The 25,320-nt window shown below is 46.8% G+C and overlaps 1 protein-coding gene across 1 annotated transcript in view; it reads right to left on the bottom strand.

Moving 5' to 3' along the window:
- Positions 1–25,320, bottom strand: part of LOC147678721 (uncharacterized) — a 129,671-nt gene that overhangs the window by 32,035 nt on the left and 72,316 nt on the right. The window lies entirely within an intron of this gene.

The following is a 25,320-nucleotide window of genomic DNA, read 5'->3' as shown; positions in this document are numbered from 1 at the left end:
GCTGGATATCCTATGAAGAGGAGGGCCACCAAGGGATACCAGAGGCAGGGACAGGCACTGAGGGATATAGGGGAGGTGGAGGGGCACAGAGTAATACAGTGGGAAGGGAAAAGCACAGAGGGATATCACTGGTGGAAGAGGGACAAGGAGGGAAACCTGGGGAAGGGAAGGGAAAGCAAAGAGGGATATTCCTGGTAGGGGAGGGCCGCAGAGAGATACTGGGTTGGGAAATTCCAGGAGGGATACAGGGTTGGAGGAGGGCCACACAGGGATATCCGGGGGGAAGGGAAAGCACAGAGGGATATTCCTAGTGGAGAAGGGCCACAGAAGGATACCAGAAGGAGGGAAAGGCACAGAGGGATATCCCAGGTAGAGGAGGGTCAGAGAGGTATACCACAGGGGGAGGGAAGGCATAGAGGAATATACCTGGTGGAGGAGGGTCCAGAGGGATACCAGGGGGAAGGGAAAGGCACAGAGGGATATCCCTGGTGGAGGGGGCTGTGCAGGGATAATAGGGGGAAAGGGGAACATACAGAGGGATATCCCAGGTAGAGGAGGGTCAGAGAGGTATACCACAGGGGGAGGGAAGGCATAGAGGAATATACCTGGTGGAGGAGGGTCCAGAGGGATATCAGGGGGAAGGGAAAGGCACAGAGGGATATCCCTGGTGGAGGGGGCTGTGCAGGGATAATAGGGGGAAAGGGGAACATACAGAGGGATATCCCAGGTAGAGGAGGGTCAGAGAGGTATACCACAGGGGGAGGGAAGGCATAGAGGAATATACCTGGTGGAGGAGGGTCCAGAGGGATATCAGGGGGAAGGGAAAGGCACAGAGGGATATCCCTGGTGGAGGGGGCTGTGCAGGGATAATAGGGGGAAAGGGGAACATACAGAGGGATATCCCAGGTAGAGGAGGGTCAGAGAGGTATGCCACAGGGGGAGGGAAGGCATAGAGGAATATACCTGGTGGAGGAGGGTCACAGAGGGATACCAGGGGGAAGGGAAAGGCACAGAGGGATATCCCTGGTGGAGGGGGCTGTGCAGGGATAATAGGGGGAAAGGGGAACATACAGAGGGATATCCCAGGTAGAGGAGGGTCAGAGAGGTATGCCACAGGGGGAGGGAAGGCATAGAGGAATATACCTGGTGGAGGAGGGTCACAGAGGGATACCAGGGGGAAGGGAAAGGCACAGAGGGATATCCCTGGTGGAGGGGGCTGTGCAGGGATAATAGGGGGAAAGGGGAACATACAGAGGGATATCCCAGGTAGAGGAGGGTCAGAGAGGTATGCCACAGGGGGAGGGAAGGCATAGAGGAATATACCTGGTGGAGGAGGGTCACAGAGGGATACCAGGGGGAAGGGAAAGGCACAGAGGGATATCCCTGGTGGAGGGGGCTGTGCAGGGATAATAGGGGGAAAGGGGAACATACAGAGGGATATCCCAGGTAGAGGAGGGTCAGAGAGGTATGCCACAGGGGGAGGGAAGGCATAGAGGAATATACCTGGTGGAGGAGGGTCACAGAGGGATACCAGGGGGAAGGGAAAGGCACAGAGGAATGTCCCTGCTGGAGGAGAGCCAAGGAGGGATACCAAGGGGGAGGGAAGGCAAAGAGGGATATCCAATGTGGAGGAGGGCCCCGCAGGGATACCAGGGGGAAGGGAAAGGGACAGAGGGATATAGGGGTAGAGGAGAGTCACAGAGGGATACCAGAGGGGAGGTAAAGGCACAGAATGATATCTGTGGTGGAGGAGGGCCACGGAGAGATACCATGAGGAAGGGAAAGCACCTAGGGATATCCCTAGTAGAGGGTTTCCAGTGGGAAGGGAATGGGATAGAGCGATATAGGGGCGGAGGACAGCCATGGAAGGAAACCAGGGGTGAATGGAAAAGCACAGAGGGTCATCCCTCGTAGAAGAGGACTATAGAGAGATACCAGAAGGAGGGAAAGGCACAGACGGATATTCTCGGTGGAGGAAGACCATGGAGGGATACCAGAGGGAGGGATAGACACAGAGGGATATAGGGGTGGAGGAGGGTCACAGAGAGATACCAAGGGGAAGGAAAAGCACAGAGGGATTTTCCTGGTGGAGGAGGGCCACGGAGGGATACCGGTGGGAAGGGAAAGGCACATAGGGATATCCTCGGTGGAGGAGGCCACAGAGGGATACCAGGAGTGGGACATTCATGGAGGGATACAGGGGTGGAGGAAGGTCACACAGGGATATCCAAGGGGAAAGGAAAGGTACATAGAGTACTCGTGGTGGAGGACATCTCTGGAGGGATGCCGGGGGCAGAGAAAGGCAGAGAGGAATATACCTGGTGGGGGAGGACCACAGAGGAATACACGCGGGAAGGGATAGCACAGAGGGATATGCCTGGTAGAAGAGGAACCCAGAAGGATACCAGGGGGTGCGAAAGGCACAGAGGGGTATCCCTATTGGAGGAGGGTCCCAGAGGGATACTGGGGGGAAGGGAAAGCACAGAGGGACATCTCTGGTGGAGATGCCTACACAGGGATACCTTGGGGAAGGGAAAGGCACAGACGGATATTCCTTGGTGGAAAAGGGCCATGGATGGATACCGGGGGAGGGAAAGGTATAGAAGGATACCCCTAGCAGAGAAGGGCCAAGGGGGATACCAGGGGGATATGGAAAATAATACAGTGATATCCTTGGTGGAACAGGATTATGCAGGGATACCTGAGGAAAAGGGAAAGGCTCAGAGGGCAATCCCTGGTGGAGGAGGGCCACGGAGGGATACAATTGAGGAAGGAAGAGGCTATGAAGGATGTCTGAGGAGAGCATTTAACAACAATTTAATCTTTAGAGCTTCTGTCTTAAATCCAGGGGAGTGGTGTGGCTGGATGCACCAGGTGGAGGCAGGTGTGGCCCGTGCAGGTAAGAGTGGTGGTGGGGGGGGGGAGTTAACAGACGATGATGAGGGATACTCAAATAAAGAAACCAAAACCACTTACCTTGGGCTCACTGTAACACTGAGTCGGTCTGTCAACTCCATCCCTCGCCCCACCGCTCTTTCCTGCATGGGCCGCACCTGGGTAGAGGAAGTGCATGGATGGCCAGACAGGGGAAGGGAGGAGCATAGAAGGATACCCAGTGTGAGGGTGGAATAGCCATTCATTTCTCTGAACTGTAGTCTTCACTCTAGGGGGCGGGCCGAGGGATATCCAGATGGAGGAGAAGCACAGGTGGATACCAGTGAAAAAGGGAGGGACCGAGAAGGATCCCAGGGGTGAAAGGTGCTGACGGATATCTCAGGGAAGAGGGAATAATCACTAAACCCATAGAGCTCCAGTCTTCAGTCCAAGGCAGGGGCACTGAGTGATACCATAGTTACTTCAGCAATGGCAATAGATGCTGCAACATCTCTAGATAATGAGCCATCTTCCTTTCATGTTTCTGTGACACACAGCTACTTACCACTGTCTAATAGTGCAGCCGCAGCTCCACAACACTTTACACCAGACAGCACCAAACTGTGGTGCAGATTACATCCCACTAGTCCCCGCTTTATATAAGACGGCCCCACGAGATGTTACACTGCTGCTGCCTGGGCACTGGCTGTTCTGTGTGAGGGTGAAACCTGTCCTACTGCTGCCTGTTCTTTGTGAGTGTGAACCCTGTGCTACTGCTGCCTGTTCTGTGTGAGGGTGAAACCTGTCCTACCGCTGCCTGTTCTGTGTGAGGGTGAAACCTGTGCTACTGCTGCCTGTTCTTTGTGAGTGTGAACCCTGTGCTACTGCTGCCTGTTCTGTGTGAGGGTGAAACCTGTCCTACAGCTGCCTGTTCTGTGTGAGGGTGAAACCTGTCCTACTGCTGCCTGTTCTTTGTGAGTGTGAACCCTGTGCTACTGCTGCCTGTTCTGTGTGAGGGTGAAACCTGTCCTACCGCTGCCTGTTCTGTGTGAGGGTGAAACCTGTGCTACTGCTGCCTGTTCTTTGTGAGTGTGAACCCTGTGCTACTGCTGCCTGTTCTGTGTGAGGGTGAAACCTGTCCTACAGCTGCCTGTTCTGTGTGAGGGTGAAACCTGTCCTACTGCTGCCTGTTCTTTGTGAGTGTGAACCCTGTCCTACTGCTGCCTGTTCTGTGTGAGGGTGAAACCTGTCCTACCGCTGCCTGTTCTATGTGAGGTTGAAACCTGTCCAGCTTCTGCATTGGCTCTAACTGTTCTGTGGGAGGGTGAAACCTCTTCTGCATGTTCTGCGTGAGGTGAAGCATGTCCTGCTGCTGCCTGCTCTGTGTGGGGTGAAACCTGTTCTGTTGCTGCCTGTGCACTAACTGTTCTCTGTGAGGGTGAAACCTGTTCTGTTGCTGCCTGGGATCTTACTATTCTGTGTGAGGGTGAAACCCACCCTGCTGCTGCCCGTGCACTAATTGTTCTGTGTGAGGGTGATACCTGCACTCCTGCTGAGTGTGCTCTCACTGTTTTGTGTGAGGGTGAAACCCGCAGTGCTGCTTCCTGTGCACTAATTGTTCTGTGTGAGAGTAAAACCTGCACAGCTGCTGCCTGGGCTCTAACTGTTCTGTAGGAGGGTGAAATTGCCCTGCTGCTGCCTGTGCACTAATTGCTCTGTATGAGGATGAAACCCACCCTTCTGTTGCCTGCGCACTAACTGTTGTGTGTGAGGGTGAAACTTGACTTGCTACCACTGCCTGTGTCTTAACTGTTCTGTGTGAGGGGGGAACCTGCCCTCCTGCTACTTGGGTTCTGCCTGTATGGTGTGAAGATGAAGCTGCTCTGCTGGTGCCTGGGTTCTGCATGTTCAGTGTGAGGTTGAAGCCTGCACTGCTGCCGCCTCTGCTCTGCCTGTTCTGTGTGAGGGTGCAAACTGCACTACTGCTGATTATGAGAGAAGCTTGGACTGTTTCTTTCTGCCCCAAACAAGTTCTGTGCTACAGGCATGTCTGCATTGATGCTGATTTCCTATCTGTGTTCCATTTTTTAGGGAAAACAGGCATCAGAAATGTGGAAACATACATTCAAATACTCAGCAACATCAGTACAAGTCTGCAGAGAATTTTATGGGGGCTTTTAGGGGCAGACAAGGAGCCCTCACTGACTCACTTGTTTTCTATTTATTTTCTGATCTCAACTCTAATCTCTTGAAGAGTCATGATAAGTTAATTGCCTTGAAAAAGCTCCTGGGGTGTATTTCCTCAGGCAAACCACGTGCCAGATGTTCTTCAGACAGCATCCTCAGGCATTCATGGGAGCAGCAAGCCATTCTATGCAGGAGGCCAGACATTGATGCAATGGGAGGTTTGATCTCTGGCTCAGAGGGTTCTTCTCTTGTGCTCTTGGAGATATGGGGCTTCTAGCTGTTCCATTCCCCACCCTAAACACAGTGTTGATGCACAGGTAATGACAGTAGATGTGTCCCGTCATCAGATCCTTTTTCTCTGTCTATTGCTCTATCAGGTCCAACCCCATAGACTCTACTGTGCAGTTCAGCAGAGCCTCCCACTCTGTGAGTGGCTTTGTCACCAGATTCAGTGCTCTAGTTGTGCATAAGACGAGAACGAGCTGGCTTAACCTGGGCACCATTAATTTTGGATCCGCTTCATGAGCGTGACAAGCACGAAGCCCAGTTAGGAACCATCGAGGGTGCCGCCTGCATAGACCAGGTGTGTAGGAGTCACCGTCGACTTCGCTAGATCCAGGCTCCTCTTCTGCTGGGACAGCTTGAAAGCGTCCTTTGGTCTCACCCTCAATTCCAGGGGATTGCTGTGACTTCCTGGTGTCCCTTGGCCTACACTTTAAAGGCCTTTAAAGAATACTGAATAGCCAATTGAACTTTCACATTGAAAATAATAAAATGGTTAAACTTTCCACCATTTTGGAATTTGCTAACCTCTCAATACAGAAGGGCTCTGGACTCTATCCGACTCCATACTCAAGAGAAGGTATGTGCAAGGTGTCTCTTAGGTTCTACTTTCACCCTATACTAGGGATAAGCAAATGCAGCGGCATAACAAAACCTCAGAGCCCCCCCTGCAAGGTAAGGTGAGGGGGTCCCCATTACCCATTCCCTAACTGACTTGCTGCTTCTGAGTGTCCTATTTTTTTGCAGCTGGCCAGCCCAAGGGGCCACCCTTTGAAGAGAACAATGTGGGGTCAGTAAAAGATTGGGGGAGACCTGAAATGCTGGCCTTTGAGGTTTCCTATCGCTCTGAGGACCTGCCTTAATTATCACTTCCTGTTGGATTACTGCTGTGGGCACCAGCAGCAGAGATCCAGCAGTGAGGGCCATTACAGAGTTAGAGGCACAACTTTGCTACCAATGATACCACCCCAATCCCAGAGGTGAAAGGGAGATCTAAGTGATTGGGGTAGCACAATCTTCCCACGAGTAGCAAGGAAAGGATCTCGCACAGCTACCATCAGTGATTGAGGGATTCACACTCCCGCCACCAGTAATTAAAGAAGATTCCTACTTCTTCCCCTATTATGTGAGTAAAATAACCCTAACGCTTGTTGAGCAAGATGTTACCATATGTTGAGCTAAAAATTGCAAATTTACTAACGTGAACGAGTGAAGGGTCCCACCGCTGCCCCATTAGCCTGCAGGAGATCCACAATAGTGAGACTATCATAAAGTTCACCTTATATCTACTGATTTCATTAGGGAGTAGGAACATTCAAAATCCTGCTACCATAATTAGTGAACAATCACAACACTGCCACCATTAGTGAATAAGGCAGTCACCATTGAAACAATGTTATTTAGTAAAGGAAGCTGCCACTATTAGTGAGTAGGCGAATCACATTCATGCCACTGTAAAACAGTGAGTGATCCCATTGTGGCTACTACTGAGTGGAGGAATCACAATCCTGCCACTTCTCTTTAGTGAAGGATCCCAGGGTCCGTGCTTAATTTGAGCCGGTGGTTGCAGGTGGCACCCCCCAGCACTTATATTTGGGACAGCACTTATTTTGTCTCTACAGACTTTGCCCCAGAACAAGAAACAGAAAAAACACAAAAGTGAGGAAGGAGGAAGAGAAAGATGGGAAAAAGTGACAAAGGGAGAAAGTAGGAGCGAAAAAGAATGAACAGGAATGGGTTTGAGGTGTAGAGAGTACTGGGGGATGGATTATTGATGCAGGAGGGAGAATCAAGACATCATAGCTTCAGTGCGGGCAGCAGCTTTTGAATAAAAGTTTGGACCCTGGCACTTATTATTCTACAAATGAACCTACGCCGACAGATGCTAATGTGTGTCTTTGAATCATGATGATATTACTCTTTAATAGTGGGTACCGCAATGTAAACAGTGATTTTGAGCAGCAGATGCCACTGTTTCTAGATTTAACAAGTAAGAGAGGACTCTTGTGCTACCTAGATGAAGCGGCTCTCCAGTGGCGTTTACCACAGTGTGACAACCTCCCTCTCCGGACACTAATGCTAGTATGTCTAGTGAGTACTGTTGTAAATGAATCTAGGACCCTAGTGTAAATTTTTCCGATTCATGCCCTTACATAGGTATACATTATCCAATCCTTATATAGGCAAAGAAATCGTTACCATATTTAGACTGAGCCTTGCAGCCCAAATCCGGCATGGCTACTTCCACTAAGTTCCAAGAATCAACAACGATTTCTTGGAAAAACCCGCCTTCAGCTGCTAGGGACTTCCCCTTGCTTGAATATTGATTTATCCAAGAACTCCCGGAGTTTTCAAAAAATTGAGTCTTTGAGTGACGTTATTAAGTCCAATCACACGTCAAACTCGGCACCTTCAAACTATAAATATGCCTACTTTTCATGACATTCTCTGAGCACACTAGTAAGTAATTGAAAGTAGTTACAACCAAATTATATACAAAATTCCAATAGCTGGCAATCCACTATTTATCAAGGAAAGATAATCATATCCGTTCTCCAGACGTAGAATCCTCTTCAAATCTTCAAAGGTTTATTCCACAGTAACAAAAGTTCTATACATCAGTCTCTGCACTTGGATGGTACATCAGCCAACACGTGTTTCGTCGTATATTTATATTATACATAGACCTCTTCAGGGCTCAAAATAAATAGAATTTCCTGAACATTTAATTCCTTCGTCTTGTTTAACCAGGAAAGTAATCATGAATTTTACCAAAAACACTTGTTCAGAATTCCTGTCTATAAGCTCCAACGCTTTCAATAGTATCCCCTCGTTATATATTTTCACGAAGTGGATATCATATAACGGAGGTAACTTGTTATTCCTATATTGACACAATTCTTTTTCAAAAAACAGACTGAGGACTCAGATACTCGTCCTCGTAAGTGTATAAATCTCCAATGATCTCCTCTAAGCTCGTGATAAATCACACGGATATTCCAATCTACATCCCCAAAATAGGGTCTGGTCCTCCGTTCTCCTCCTTCACGATGGCAGCAACTATCCTTGCTGCAAGTCGGCGTTCTTGCAGAAAGGATAGTTGCTGCCATCGTGAAAGCGTTGGAGCTTATAGACAGGAATTCTGAACAAGTGTTTTTGGTAAAATTCATGATTACTTTCCTGGTTAAACAAGACGAAGGAATTAAATGTTCAGGAAATTCTATTTATTTTGAGCCCTGAAGAAGTCTATGTATGATATAAATATACGACGAAACACGTGTTGGCTGATGTACCATCCAAGTGCAGAGACTGATGTATAGAACTTTTGTTACTGTGGAATAAACCTTTGAAGATTTGAAGAGAATTCTATGTCTGGAGAACGGACTTGATTATCTTTCCTTGATAAATAGTGGATTGCCAGCTATTGGAATTTTGTATATAATTTGGTTGTAACTACTTTCAATTACTTACTAGTGTGCTCAGAGAATGTCATGAAAAGTGAGCTTCTGTTGGGTATTGGATGCGCACCCTTTCTCTAGATGCACCACCCATTGATTGTATTGTGAATATAATACATTTTCCCTGATATTACTGCAGAGCGCCCGTCCAGCTGCTAGCATCCAAACGGTCATTATAAATATGCCTAGGTTTGCCCAGACAAACACACAGTGGTTTGGAGCAGATCGACTAACTACTTGCCCGACGCCCTGCAGCAGCAAGAGCCGAAGGAAGCCGACCCTCCAGCTGACGCACTGAGAGGCGCTGTCTTTTCTCTTGCCAAGAAATCTAGCTCCAGTGTTTCCAGGCTACCCTTGCAGGTTGCTGGGAAATCAAGTCCTGAGAGAGAGAGATACAAGACCTCCTTCATTCTAAACCAAGGTACGGAGCTGATTAGACCCTTAGAGAATTCTTGGATAGATTCTTGGCAAGAAATAATAAACTTAAACTGCTTCTCACTTACTTCTTCCCTTGTGCTAGGCTTAGGTCAGGTACACCAGGGTAGGCGTACTTTAGAAGCACCGGTTGAGTACTTTTAGCCATCATTTTAACACTGTATGAATTTAATCCGTTTTAAGGCAATTTATGGCTTAGAAACCATATCATGCTTTTACAGTAGTACTTTACAATACTGTTCGTATTATATAGTCTGAACTTTATTACCAGTATTACGATTGTAGCAGTACATTTCTTATGCTTGAGAAAGAAGACTGTTCAATAAATGCTTTTATTGAAAACGCCCGTCTCTCTACTTTCTCAGCACCTCTGGTGAAACGAAGCATGCACGAATGACTGAGTAAAATAGCTATCTATTGTTTACGCGACTTTAGAGATTGATTTCTTATTCTTGGGAAACAAAGTTGTCATGTTTATGCAGTTGTCAGAAACGAATCCCTTCTTGTGATTTCGAGAACGTTTCTAGTGACCTCTGAGCTAGCTGGCACTCACAATTAAGTCTAATATATACGATAGAGACCTAGTCGACTTCAGTTCTACGTCTAAACTATAGTATATGTTATTCCAATGCGCAGAGCCTATTGGAAATATAGGAACTACACTACAGTACAATCTGGGCTCCTAAGCTCTGGGACCAGCATCCAGGCTTCAAGGGTAGAAGGAGAGTGATCCCGACTGTCCACTGCACCCCGTCCCACATTTTATTACTTGTCACCTACTCTGGTGTCTCCAGGCATCAAGGAACATAAGTTTAAATGTGGATGACTGTCGCACTCTCTCACCAAATTACTCAATGTTACGCGGTATGTGTGCTGCTCTGTATTAATGCCTACCAAGCATTATTGTATGAACTTTGAATTATGGCCTAACACCACATGGGCTGCTAGGACTACAGTGCGCACTACTTAAATTGAAATTATAAACATTCGAACCAACTTTTCAAATTAACCCAGATTTTATGCAATAAATAGCATTTATTTAGGTCGTCATAGAATCATAGACATAAACGCTGTTCATAGAATCACTTCATATATCAACAATATACATTATTTTTTGAAATATTTCATGAACCACCACCCAATGCATTTCGGGACATCCTTGTCCCTTCGTCAGGGGTTCCAGTTGTCAGCTAAAAAGAACAAGGAAACAATATAAAACGATGCCATGTTGCATATTATACATCAAATACCAATTATACATCAACTTCAAGAATCACTATTTCTAGAAAAGAAAACATGTCTTCAATATCATCAAAAACTACAATGATCACAGGTACAATCTCAGACAGTAAGTGAATGATCATATGTAAACAGACATATATATTCATATGTGAAAAATTCACCAATACCCAAATAACCAAATGCAAATATGGTTGAAGCGTACCTTGCAAATATGTGAAGAACTCTGTCTAAAACGGAAATAAATACACACCGTCACTATGACTACTGACAGTAAATGACTAGAACTGCTAAGCAAATTCGATCCACGTGCTCACATTAATGAACAGACACACGTCCTAGTTCAAAGACCATATAACATTATCAGATGACGACTCTGTAAAGGAACAAGTATCCCCAATCAGTGACAACATGATGATGAAATATTTCATGTCGCTGTTGTGTAAACCATAAGCTCACCTCTATATCGACTCTGTATCACCGAAACGAGAATCAGTCATTTCAAAGAATTATCGGTACCTATAGAAAATAAAGGTAACATCAGTACCTTTGAGATTACAACCGGTCATCGGACCGCAAATCAAACTAACGACCGAAGCTTACCTTCTAGGCACGCCGAGTAGTTCCAAACTAACCCGCCTGGCTGTGTGATGCACTTCCGTGTCATCGCGTACAGCCTATAAACAAAACTACCGGATGATCAGACAACATAGAAAACAGACTACGCCAGAAAAGGTCAAAGCTCCGATTCCGAAAGTTACTACCTATACCAATAATGATATTTTAACAAACAATCGTGTCAATATAAGTGGATAATATTTAGGATCTACAAAAACTATTCACTGAAAAAGGTCGTCACTACTATAAATCGCCAACCGTAAAAAAAGTGCAAGCATCCTGATTCAAACACAAATAACTTTATGTGATGAACAAAACATACCCATCGTGGCTACTCAATAGTAACAAAGAAAAAATCATAATGAATGATGAATAAATGCAATATGAAATAAAACTACGTGAATAAACATAAGAAAAAATATCTGCCTGCTATTTACAACTCATGATCATAAGAATGACATTGTGAATTACCTGCCTACTATTTACAACTGATACATTCACAGTGTTTAGGCTTTCATTAAGCATGGGCGAATTTTGCGAATCTCGCGTTCGCGAATTTTGCGGATTTGCGAATTCGCAATCCGCAAAATCCGCGAATTCTCGCGAATTTGCGGATTTTTTTTTTTTTGTGTTCGCAAGTGTTTCTGCCAGTTCGCGAGGATTTGGTACTAGTTCGCAATTGCGAACTTACTTGTCGGCTCGCAACGGTCGTGACTATGTTGTTTCCACGTCTGGTTCATCATCACAGCCTCCCAGCACCCTCTGTTTCACCACTGGCACCCTCTCTTTGACCCATGCCACCCTCTGTTACATCAATGCCACCCTCTGGTTCATCATCACTGTAGAAGATGGGGGGGAAAAGCAAGCCCACCTGCCCTGCTTGAACTGACATGAATTAATTTGGGGTTAGTTTATTGTCTGCTCCCTTAGCTGTAAATCAGGACCTTTGTGGCATACAGTTAAGGTCAGAGCAGGGTCACACAATAGTTGCAAGCAGGCAACCGAATTCTGGAGGGCCCCCTCAGGAAGCACTACAGGGAATCGTTACAAATCATGAGGTTGACCTTTTGCACCTGCTCATTGCTTTTGCTTTTGCAAAAATCGTTTTTCGTTTTTTTCGCGCTATTCGCGGGGCGCGGCGTTGTGCGAAACCGACCGCGGAAGCCGCCAATTCGTGTGAATGAGCTTTTTATTTTTTTGCGGCTTGTTGTTTCGCGAGTTTTTTTGCAGTATTCGCGAGCCGCTTGCAGCGCAACACGCGAATTTACCCCAAGGTCGAGTACGGGCGCGGCCATTTTGTTTGCGTGACGTATTTCCGTTTTTGCCCGCTATGTATAATCTCGTGCAGTAAGCGCATTGCGAGTAGAAGTTCGCACGAGATCGCGAGGGAAATCTCGCGCGAACTTACTTTCGCGCTCGTGAACGGGCGCCGGCCATCTTGTTTTTCATTCATTTCCTGTGTCTGGGCATGGTGTTTAATCCTCTTGCTATCTTTGCCATCCTTTGCTTGTTTTCAGGTTTTTTTTCACGATTTTGCTTCTTATCTATCCCTCTCTTTTCCTAGCTGTATATTTTTGTCTTTTCTGCTATTTTTCTTTACTTTTAAACTACTTTTTTAAACTCTTTTCTTTTCTTCTTCCCTATCCTATTCCTTCTTAATTTTCTACTTCCTACCTTACCTGCCCAGACCATGGTGAAGCCAGGCGCCGTGAAGCTGCCCAGGCACTTGAGGGCGGCAGCGGCGGCGGGGAGGAGGAGTCCTGGACCCCGTGCCAGGACACCATGCGGTCGATTGAGGGGGGAGCAGGTGATGCGACGGGAGATCTTCAGCCCGGAGGAAGTGGGTGCGCTGGTCTACTTTGTCCAGCGCCGCCTGCCCAGGACCATCGCGGGAGGCGGCAGGATCGCGGCCGGCGGCTACAACATGCGGGAGCGCCGGAAGCGGTGGGAGAAGGTGTGCTGGGCCATATCCCACCTCTACGGGGTCCAGCGCACCTACAGCCAGGTAACCCATCGCTGGACGGACCTCCTGGACCGGGAGCGCGACCTGCTGGACCAGCTCGGCTTGGAGATCCCCGGGCTTGGTGAGTAGTAGTAGCCATTTCATCACTCACTACTATGATGTTTTCTCCTGCTCTGTGTTGTTGTATTGCAAATATTTGTTTTTTACATGGAGCAAGCCAATAATGCCGCTGATGATGATTACATTGTAGTTAAATTATATTTCAAAATCTTCTGTGCATTTCAGGTGCACTGCTCTCCTTCTCAGTGGCGTTGCTACTATGCTTATTTGTTTTCTATTTTGTGGTCTCATTGGCCTGAGTAACTATTATGTATGAGTGTACTTTACAGAACTGCGTAATGCTAGACACTAGGGGGCAGATTACATTTACAAGCCCCTTGCGCCACGTTTACGTTGCCTTGCGTGACGCAACAGCGGCGTAAACGTGCCGCATCCCTGCGAGTCATTTACAGCATGACGCATCTAGGGAGATGCGTCACGTTATAAAGCCATGGGCCTGCACCACAATGGGTGCGTTCCTAGTACGCAGGGTGGGCGGTCCGGCGGCTGTGCGCCTCGCAAAATTGCCTGCGTGAAATCTACAAGATTTAACGCAGGCACTTTTGCGACGCTGCTACGTCAATTCAATTCCTTATGCCTGCTTGAAGCAGGCGAAAGGACTGACACAGCATGTTAAGTATTGGGTGGCCCTGAGCATTACTGGAGTTGCATTGCGTTGGCGACGTGACTCCAGCGATGCGCCGCTCTTACGTGACGAGATGCGTCACGCAAGTGCCTACCCTTGCGCCAGGGCGCGCCGCATTGTAAATGAGGCGCATCTGCCGTGTCGCAAGGGTAGTTTTGCGTGACGCATTTGATCTGGCGCATCTCTGGAGATGCGCCAGAACGCGTAAGTAAGTATGCCCCTAAGGGGCAGAATTGCAATTACCGTCGCATCCCTGCAAAGTAGCAGGGATGCGCCATTAATTGTGCGGCCCGCTACCACCACCAAACATGGTGCGCCGTATTTGCAATGCGGCGCACCATGGGCCCAAAACGTCACCGAAGCTTTACTGCTGGAGTTGCGTCGCAACGATAGCGCAGCTCCAGCAATGCTCTGGGGTACCCTATCTCCCCAATGCTGGGTCATGCCGTACGTCTGCTTCAAGCAGGTGCAGGGTTTGTGTGACGCATCATTGTCCTACAGGTGACTGATTGAAATTTTGTAGATTTCCCTCAGCCACTTTTAGGATGTGTTCCAGCGCAGGAATGCCCTCCCTTGCGCCGGAACGCCCCCTGATGGCGCAGGGCTTTATAACGGGATGCATCTCGCAAATGCGTCACGTTGTTATAATATTATACGCCGCACCATGGCGCCCTTTTTTGTTTAGCTGCTGCGTCACAAAAGTCACGCAAGAACGGAGCAAAAGAGCCGCAAGGGGCTTAAATCTGCCCCTTCCTTTGTACCCCTGACAATAAGAAAAATAGTGGCGGTGGATTGATAGTTTGACTATTTAAATGACTGGTAATGTAGCAGGCAACTGTTAGTGTTGTCACTGATCTGACTGAAATCACAATGGAGTTTGTCTGTCACTTTGCGTCTTTCCTGAGGACTGCTGCCTGCCAGTCCTAGGTGAACCTTTCAGTACTTTGTTTAGTGAGTTACGTGACTTTTGAAGTCACAGGTCCGCAAATAAATGAAAACTAACCCTAATCAATATAATTTCGCGGAAATATTTTGTTATTGTTCTTTTGAAATGTTTGATTTGGTTGACATTGACAAGCAACAATCATCCATGTTTTCTGTTCTTTCTTTCATGTTGTACGTCAGCTCCCCCCAGGGGCGAGGGGAGGACACAGGAACATCAGGCGGCGGATGCTGTTGAACAGGGCCAGGATCGGGCAGGCGAGGGCTCCTTTGCTGGCCCCAGTAAGTTTTCATTTTAGACTAGTAGCTATTTTTCCTAGCGTTCCTCATTTGATTTTTTCAAAATCGTCTTTGATCTTCTTGTACACTGTATCTAAATTCTTATCCTGCCTCTACTATGACTCCCTGTGGTATTACTAGATTATTCTTATTAGTCTGTCTGTGTAGCTAACTAAGATTGCACGGTTGGCGAAACTCCCATTCTAGTCAGCAATAGCTCTATCAACTTAGTGCAGTCCTCTGGGATTGTCCATAATGTCTTTTGAAGTGTTCTATCTGCTTTTAAAATTCCCAACTATAAAATGTGAATGACCACCAAGAAAGAATAAGATACTACCTTTTGGTTTGGATAGGAGAACAATCCATACCACTACAGTGGCGCGGACAATTCTTCTGCAGAAACAGAACTATGGACAATAAATAGTGCATTGCTTATCAATTATAATAGGCGCTGTTAGAGTTTCCACATACCTCTGTGATAACAGACTTTGAACCCCCAATGTCCTTACTGACTGACTACATAGTGTGGCACAGTCATTTACCTCCCGAATTCATTGATCATTGATCCCCAATGATGATTATTATCCAACGTAGCTGAAGAGTACGGAGTCAGAGTCAAGAAGTGTCAGAGGCACGGACTCATGCTTGCAAAAATTGCAAAACCTTTCGCTCAGTCACTCTAGTCACTCTGGACCAAAAAACACAGAGTCTGTCTAAGTTTAAAAGCTTTATTAAAAGTAAACACATTTATTAATTTATCATAATAAAAAAACGAAACGTTTAACTGAGAATGTAAAAGTGGTTAGTGCTGACGATTAATTGAAGACATTTCTTGTGGTCGAGCCGAGCTCTCTCCTTGTTTCAACTTGATCTTGTTGTTAGAAGTCCATCTTCTGTCTGTGTGGAAAAAAATGGTGCGTGTTAAAAAGCCAGCCTTCATCAGTTGTGCCAAAAAGTGCTGCATTACATTGTTTTCACATGTCTTCATTCCTTGACCAAATACTAGTGAGTGGTTTATTCTAACATTCTTAAATGTACTTTGTAGGTGGAACATCTGGTGGCGGGGCCAACGTGGAGGTGGTGGTGGTGCTCGACACGGAGGCGGAGGGCAATTCCTCAGGGGAGGATGCGGCGGTTCCAGTGCCGGCTGTGAGAGTTCAGACGGTGGTGGTGGCAGGCAGAGGTAAGCTCTTATATATTCCTTACTTATTGAGATTGAAGACGTGGCTGGGAAGGAAAGAATATGAGATGCATGGCTGGGTGAATGATGAAGCAATGATTGGTGGAAGGACAACAGCCTGGGTGGGTGACACAGAAACTGTATGTGTCCATATACCTGGATCATGCTACTATCTGACTCTTAGATAGCATATGTGTATCTAGAGCAGGGGTACTCATAGTACGGCCCGCGGGCCGGTGGCGGCCCGGCAAGCCTTCCTTGGCGGTGTGCAGACCTTGCAGACAATCACTGCTCCCCCGGCCCCCACAGAGCAGAGTGGAGATGCAGGGCCACAAAGAGGTGAAATAGAACAAAGCCTCTGCTCTGTGGGGCCGGGCAAGCAGTGATTGTCAGGGTGGAGATGCAGGGGCGCTACAACAAACAAAGCCTCAATAATATGTTAATGGTCTTTTAAAGACCTGTTAAGTACTTTGGTGTGGCTGTCTGTGTGTGCGCTTTGAGGAAGCTGTCTCAGCCCGGGCTGAAGGCTGACACAGACAGACACACACACACACAGTGAGATGACAGAGGGGGAGGGAGAGGGAGGGCAGGAGGGAGAGAGAAATGGAGAAGGAGGGCAGGAGGGAGAGCATGAGTGAGAGAGATGTATGTAAATGCTGGGTCTGGTGGCTCAGTGGATGAAGGCATCTGCTGCAGGGACCTGTGTGCAACCTCATGGTCACAAGTTTTCGTTTTTCTTTAGCCCCACCCCCTCTGACTCCGCCCCCACCAGTGCAGCCCTCGGCCACAAACTACACTGTAAATTTAGCCCCTGAGAGAAAGTTTGTGAGTACCCAGGATCTAGAGAGAGTAGACGGTCAGTGGATGAACTAAGTGTAACTTTGAAGAGCATGTAACACTGCACCCGCACGTCCGTTCCAGTGTAGGAAAGGCAAGGAAAAGAAGTTTTAATTTTGTCCAAATACTACCATCAATAGTAGCAGTAGTTTGTATTGCAAGCACAGCATAGATCCGGTTATTACGGTGGCCACTCCCTACCTCTCTTAATAAGTTTAGTAGTACTCAGTCATTCATGTGTGGATGTATCACTGGTCACTCAATAAAAAGCAAAGCACCTAAAGTCATCCCATATATAAGTAAAAACATCCCATGTGAAGTGATAGATAATCTGATTATTTATCTTCTTCAATTTTCCATTTCTAGTACTCATTTCCACTGTAGGGTGAAAGTTAAATTAATTAAGCAGTAGCCCTTGAGTTGTAACAGAGTATTCTCAGTGCCACCCGTAATAGAAAAGTAAGAGCTTCACCACCTGCATGTACTGGACGGGTACAGTAACGCAACGCAAGTCTAGGTCACTCATCATGGCGTGCGTCTCTTTTTCTCGGGTGCAAGTTTACTGCGCTGGCATTATGCCGGCTTGCAGAAGATAACGTACCAATTTTCCTAAACAAGAGACAAGAAGAAGAATAAGACTGGTGTACTTTCATAGTCGACTCCAACGGAAGTCCATAGTGCTCGTAGAATTTGTTCCTTAAACTCCCACTAATGTTAGAGCAAGGATGAAGAAGTGTGAGGTTAGATAGATACTGGCCTCAATAGTTATGTAATGCGCTTGCAAGTTGCTAGTTGTACTGCAACACAAATTTCTGCTGAATGATTGAGTTAATCTTAAAGAGCATTGGTTACAGACTATGTCTTTCTTTCTTCATATAGGTTCTCCTTCCAAACAAACAAGGAGGAAGGAGCTGGCTAGAGCGGCCCGGCAACGGAGGATCGATGCCACTGTGGCCGAATATCGGCGGCTGGTGGCCCTGGAGGACGAAGAAAGTGTGCAGTCGACCACAACAACAACGTCGTCTGCATCGGCCTCCGTGCCCCCACGGGCTGCCACCCAGCACAGTGGTCCACCCAGACTGAGCCGGGCTGCCAAAGCCAAACGCCACTGCCGAGTAGCAAGGACAACAGCTTCATCTCACAGCCGTTGCACCTGCAAGGCAGTGAAGGCACGCCTGCGCCGCAGTACCCTGATGGTGTCCCGCCTTCAGCAGGAGCTCCACCACTTTTCAAACGTGTTGGAGGGGCTCCGCGTAGAGCACGCCTTGCTCCGCCAGGAGCATGATGCCCTGGCCCAAAAAGTAGACAGCATCCACCCATAGTGTCCCTTGCCCCTTTTTTAGAGACTTTTGGGGGGTGGGAATTGGGAGTTGGGTTTTTGGGGACTTTTGAAGGACAATCGTTGGGGTTAGGGAGGGTCTTGCGGGAGATTATTTTGTTAGGGATATAAATATACTTTTTCAAACTTTATCTGAGCATACCCGTTTCTTACTGCTTGCCTGGTGGGTGGGGGGTTAACAGTGACTTTGTTTTCCTGAAAGTTTAGTTCCATTTTCTTCCTTTAAGTGTAAATGCCCAAATGTTTTCAACACTAAGTACCTCTCACAGAGTAAGTGAAGTGAATCCAAGAGTCCTAGGACTTTAGTAGTACTACCGTCAGTCTCTCGTCTCTCCTACTAATACTCCATTATCCCCCCAAACCACCAAACGCTTATCTTACCTGTAATTTGTGTTTGAAAGTAGGGCTAGACCAAGGTCTGGCTCCATGGGAAACAGCGAATAAGGTTGGCACTTGGCAATCTTGGTCGGATAAAATTTCCTCATAGCGGTGGTACTAGTGGTGTGACACAGTGGCAGTTGCATGCCTATGAAAAAAAAGAAAATTAAATCTGGTTTGTCCTCCTGAGCAATTCAACGGTACAATAGAGAATATAGCAGGTGACAGAAGTACACTAGAACAGTGCCACATTGTAGCCTAACAAATGGTAAAGTATAACTACTAATTCGGTTGAAGTTCTTTGACATTAGCCATGGGTCTTTGTCAAGCAGAGTAAGAATATATCCTCGGATTTCTTCACCAGCCTGTTGCTATCACCTTATCCTCCCCAGCAAGTGTGTGGATTTATTGCTGCAATTTAGTCACACTTCAATCAAAACCACACAGCCCGGGGGAAGAGGGTTAGGGTTTGAAAAATGGATGGGTACGGGGGTTTTTGGGAAAGGTTTTGGGAGACAAGAAAAAATAGCACAGCATGGACAAACAATTGTGAACATAAACAAATCTTTGGGTACAAACCTATCCATCAATCTTTGAAAGTGCATGCACTACTGCATGCATGTCAGTGAAAAGTAAGTAGTACTTTCGACAACTGTGGAAGAAAGAATGCGACAGTACAGGGCCTGTGTGGAATTATTGATAACTATATTCAACATAAGGTCTCTGTAGCCAGATACCAGAGAGCCTTGCTGGTCACTATAAATCCATTCACAACAACACTCAATGGGGTTGGTCTGGAAGGTATAGTAGATAGAAAAGGAGAAATTGCTTTTTTTCTAGGTGTCCCCTCACTCACCAGGGTTGCCCCTTGGTGACATGCTTCATCATTGGGGCCATCCCAGTCCTCTACGGGCTGGGGCGTGCTGCGACTTGCGAATTACGTAGGAGCACTTACAAATGACTATGTGTGGTGCAGATGTGATAGTGGAGTGGACTAAGTGATGTGTTAAGGGATCAATTTAGAAGCAGAGAGAGATCCAAGAAATGCAGTCACAGTCAGAGAAAAAGGCAAGGGATACTGTATCTATGTTGTTGTAGTTGTCCTGTTGGAAGTGGTAAGGAAGTTGCCTGCAGAAAAAAAATCCTCTTATTAGCGGCACTCCTCCATTGCAGCCGAAACTTCGTCCATCGATGTTGGTCACCAGAAGACACCCTGTAAAAAAAGCACAGCATAGACAAACAATTGAACATAAACAATTATTTGGGTACAAACCTATCCATCAATCTTTGAAAGTGCATGCACTACTGCATGCATGTCAGTGAAAAGTAAGTAGTACTTTCGACAACTGTGGAAGAAAGAATGCGACAGTACAGGGCCTGTGTGGAATTATTGATAACTATATTCAACATAAGGTCTCTGTAGCCAGATACCAGAGAGCCTTGCTGGTCACTATAAATCCATGCACAACAACACTCAATGGGGTTGGTCTGGAAGGTATAGTAGATAGAAAAGGAGAAATTGCTTTTTTTCTAGGTGTCCCCTCACTCACCAGGGTTGCCCCTTGGTGACATGCTTCATCATTGGGGCCATCCCAGTCCTCTACGGGCTGGGGCATGCTGCGACTGGCGAATTACGTAGGAGCACTTACAAATGACTATGTGTGGTGCAGATGTGATAGTGGAGTGGACTAAGTGATGTGTTAAGGGATCAATTTAGAAGCAGAAAGAGATCCAAGAAATGCAGTCACAGTCAGAGAAAAAGGCAAGGGATACTGTATCTATGTTGTTGTAGTTGTCCTGTTGGAAGTGGTAAGTAAGTTGCCTGCAGAAAAAAAATACTCTTATTAGCGGCACTCCTCCATTGCAGCCGACGCTTCATCCATCGATGTTGGTCACCAGAAGACACCCTGTAAAAAAAGCACAGCATAGACAAACAATTGAACATAAACAATTATTTGGGTACAAACCTATCCATCAATCTTTGAAAGTGCATGCACTACTGCATGCATGTCAGTGAAAAGTCAGTAGTACTTTCGACAACTGTGGAAGAAAGAATGCGACAGTACAGGGCGTGTGTGGAATTATTGATAACTATATTCAACATAAGGTCTCTGTAGCCAGATACCTGAGAGCCTTGCTGGTCACTATAAATCCATTCACAACAACACTCAATGGGGTTGGTCTGGAAGGTATAGTAGATAGAAAAGGAGAAATTGCTTTTTTTCTAGGTGTCCCCTCACTCACCAGGGTTGCCCCTTGGTGACATGCTTCATCATTGGGGCCATCCCAGTCCTCTACGGGCTGGGGCGTGCTGCGACTTGCGAATTACGTAGGAGCACTTACAAATGACTATGTGTGGTGCAGATGTGATAGTGGAGTGGACTAAGTGATGTGTTAAGGGATCAATTTAGAAGCAGAGAGAGATCCAAGAAATGCAGTCACAGTCAGAGAAAAAGGCAAGGGATACTGTATCTATGTTGTTGTAGTTGTCCTGTTGGAAGTGGTAAGTAAGTTGCCTGCAGAAAAAAATCCTCCTATTAGCGGCACTCCTCCATTGCAGCCGACGCTTCGTCCATCGATGTTGGTCACCAGAAGACACCCTGTCCACTGCCTGCCTGATGCTGAATTGTGGCTCGCTAATGTGAAGCCTGACTCCATCCTTTTTTCCCCATTGCAGAGACTGAAACCCGGCCTGTAATTATTCAACGAAAAACAGGAAGTGATATAATATTACAACACCACTGATAAATAAATATAAGGTATGTAGGCTGTGGAGTGCAAAAAGTCACAATTTGATTTTCCTAGTAGACAGTACAATATTTTTGAAAGTGCGTACTCTGTCTGAGTCACCTTTTGAAGGATAAATAAGTAGGGGCAAATTAATGTAGCGGATCTTTCCCCTCAAGCTAGGTGTACTGTAAACTGTGTTTTAGAACAAAATTAGATCTTCCTAGCAGTGCTCCCACCCAGACCCTTACTAAAGCCAGTCGCAAAAATGTAGAAGACCCCCAATCAAATCTCAAAAAACGAGGCCTAGCAGAAAACTGGTGACAAAACTTACTTTGAAAGTAAAAGTAGGCCGAAGTACCCCCTTACTAATTACCCCTTACCCACCGTGGATTGCATTCAAACCACTTGCAAGCAACCAAGCAAAAGTATCCATAGCCAGCATCGTTCCAAGACTCGAAATCCCCCCCACTCAAACACATGCAATAGAAATACTGCTAACCCTAACGAACCCTAAGTTAAGAATAGTGGCAAAGGCTTTCTTTAACTATGCCAAATCCCCCCTTTCCCACCATGGATTTTCTTCAAATGACTTGCAACCAAAATTACACATTCTCACGAGTGCTCTAAGACCCCAGAACTCAGTTGCAAAAATCTAGAACACCCCGAAACACATGCAATCCTGCTGCTAGGGCTAACCCTAACGAACCCTAAGTTACAAAAAGTGCCAAAAGGCTTTTCCGCTAGGATTTTGTCCCAACCACTTCTACCCGGTATTAGACCTTCCCAGGAATGCCCCAAGACCCGCCAAGAAGCATAACACCCCCAAACAGGCCAAAAGCAAAATCTCATACTTGCAATATTTCTCGGCCTTCGGTCCAAACGCGCTGCGTAGCTAGGCCATAAGTCGGGGTTGCCACGACGGATTTCCTGAAAAGCAAATGCAATCAAGATTAGAGTGTCCCAGCAGTGCTCCCAGACCACGAAACTCACCCACAAACAGACGGAACCCCCCCTAAGAGCACCTCAAAGGCAAGCAAGTCATCAAAAACACAAAAATTTTCTGCCTGGGATTTGGTCCAAACCACTTTTATCCGGTATTAGAGCTTCCCAGCAATGGCCCCAGAGCCGTCAACCCAGGAGAAAACGAGTAGAAGACCCCCAAACAGCCAAAGAGCAAAAGTACAAAAATGGGGACTTTGTCAGTTTTTCACAAATTTCCCAAATCACTCCGCGCGCGCTCTGCAGCTAGGCCCTAACTCCCCTCTGCCACCATGGATTTGCTTCAAACCTCTTGCAAAGTAAAGTATCCAGAGCCAGCAGTGCTCCCAGACCCCAAAACCCACCCACAAACACCAGGAAGCCCCACAAACAGGCCCCCGAAAACGCTACATTGAGCAAAATGTCAGAAATAGCAAAAAAAAAATCGGCCTGGATTTTGTCCCACCCACTTCTACCCGGTATTAGACCTTCCCAGGAATGCCCCAAGACCCGCCAACACACCCGCCAAGAAGCATAACACCCCCAAACAGGCCAAAAGCAAAATCTCATACTTGCAATATTTCTCGGCCTTCGGTCCAAACGCGCTGCGTAGCTAGGCCATAAGTCGGGGTTGCCACCACGGATTTCCTGAAAAGCAAATGCAATCAAGATTAAAGTGTTTCAGCAGTGCTCCCAGACCCCGAAACTCACCCACAAACACCAGGAAGCCCCACAAACAGGCCCCCGAAAATGCTACATTGAGCAAAATGTCAGAAACAGCAAAAATAAAATCGGCCTGGATTTTGTCCCAACCACTTCTACCCGGTATTAGACCTTCCCAGGAATGCCCCAAGACCCGCCAACCCACCCGCCAAGAAGCATAACACCCCCAAACAGGCCAAAAGCAAAATCTCATACTTGCAATATTTCTCGGCCTTCGGTCCAAACGCGCTGCGTGGCTAGGCCATAAGTCGGGGTTGCCACCACGGATTTCCTGAAAAGCAAATGCAATCAAGATTAGAGTGTCCCAGCAGTGCTCCCAGACCACGAAACTCACCCACAAACAGACGGAACCCCCCCTAAGAGCACCTAAAAGGCAAGCAAGTCATCAAAAACACAAAAAAAATTCCGCCTGGGATTTGGTCCAAACCACTTTTATCCGGTATTAGAGCTTCCCAACAATGGTCCCAGAGCCGTCAACTCACCTGCAAAGAGGTACAACAACACCCCCACAAGTGCTGAGTCTTTCTTCATTGGGCGTAAACCAGTCCTCTGGTTTGATGGAAATAGGAGTCTGGAGGAGGAGGATAGAGGAGCATGTTCTTCTGAACTTGTGAACCTGAGGAATGCAGACTGCGGCAACTTCAAATCAATTAGCAAACCAGTGAAGACAGTTCTGCTGATGGGCTTGATTTTGTGATTATCTGATTAAAGTTTGAAATATATTAACTGTGCACAACAAAGAAAGACAGACACACAGGAATTAAAGTGAATAAGGAAGAAAAAGAAAGTTATTGTTTCGTTGTCTCATTTTCAGGGCTCGGTATCACGGTCCAGGAATAAGAATAAGGCTTCGTCATCATACTCTGCGAATTCAGGCAGGGTGAGCTCAGTGTCACCTGACAGAGTAGAAATTCCCTCATCAATGTTGCTGGCCACCTCCTCTTCATCCGGCACGCTTTCTCGTACTCTGAAATCTGGTGGTATGAGGTGCTGATTCATCTTGATCATTGTTAACCTCTCCACATTTTTGGGCGAGAGGCGGCTCCGTTTGGGAGTTACAATGCCAGCAGCAGCACTGAAAACCCGTTCAGAAGACATGCTTGCGAGTGGGCAAGACAAGTAGTTTAAAGCCAGGTTGGTGAGCTGTGGCCACAATTCTTTTTTCCCATGCCAATACGCCAATGGGTCAGAATTAACATAGACCTCTGTTGAGTCATTCAGATAGTCCTTCACCATCGACTCAAGGTCCTCATCCAAGGTTCCTCCACTTTGCTTAGCTCTTGCTGTGCCTCTGACCTTTTGAGAACCAAACCCACGCAGAGCTAGCCAATCCTCATCAGCCTCCAATGTTTCTGTTGTGTCTCGTGCAGATGATCCGGTTGCCGGTGTCTTTAACGGCTGAGAGGTCACTTGTGCCACAGCCACAGGTGCAGAAGTGGATTGTTTTGACTGGGGATGGCCTGCTGATGTACTGCCATTTCCTTCAATTTTCAGCCGTTCTCTTTCAAACCTCTTGGCTGACAAGGCTAGCCAATGTTGGTACTTTGGAACATGTTCATCATCAAAAGGAAAGAATGCTTGGCCTGCCAGCGCCTTTTTGTAGCGTGGATCCAGAATAGTAGCACAAATGTAATGCTCTTCTGAGTGGATCTTTTTAAGACGTTCATCACCTTGTAGGAGCTCTAATAATTTCTCAGCCAGAAGCAAAGAGTCTTGGTTTTTTTCATCTTTTTCAAACACAGAACACACCTCCTTCAGTTGGTCCTCCAGCATGTACAACAATGGGATAGCTTTTCCCAAATTAGAGTCCTCCTTGCTGACTGCACGCGTGAAGAACTCAAAAGGACGAAGCATGCGTGTCAGGCTTTGAACTATGTTCCATTGCGCCACACCCATCCTCAGCTCCTCTGTACCCTCTGTAAGGAAATATTGATCGAGTTCCGTATACTGCTCATACAGACGCTCAAGCATGTAGAAGGTTGAGTTCCAACGTGTTACCACCTCCTGGATGAGTGCTTTCACTGGCATTTGAAGTTGATATAGCAGGCTCCTCAGCTGCTTCCGGGCCTTAAAAGAATGGCTGAAATGCTTGCACATTTTTCAGCAGGTGTCCAATACACTGTACGCTGCACT

This window comes from Lissotriton vulgaris, chromosome 12 (assembly GCF_964263255.1).
Source record: "Lissotriton vulgaris chromosome 12, aLisVul1.2, whole genome shotgun sequence".
Lineage (NCBI taxonomy): Eukaryota > Metazoa > Chordata > Amphibia > Caudata > Salamandridae > Lissotriton > Lissotriton vulgaris.
Note: the sequence above shows the minus strand (reverse complement) of the source record. Positions and strands in the feature narration are given on the sequence as shown.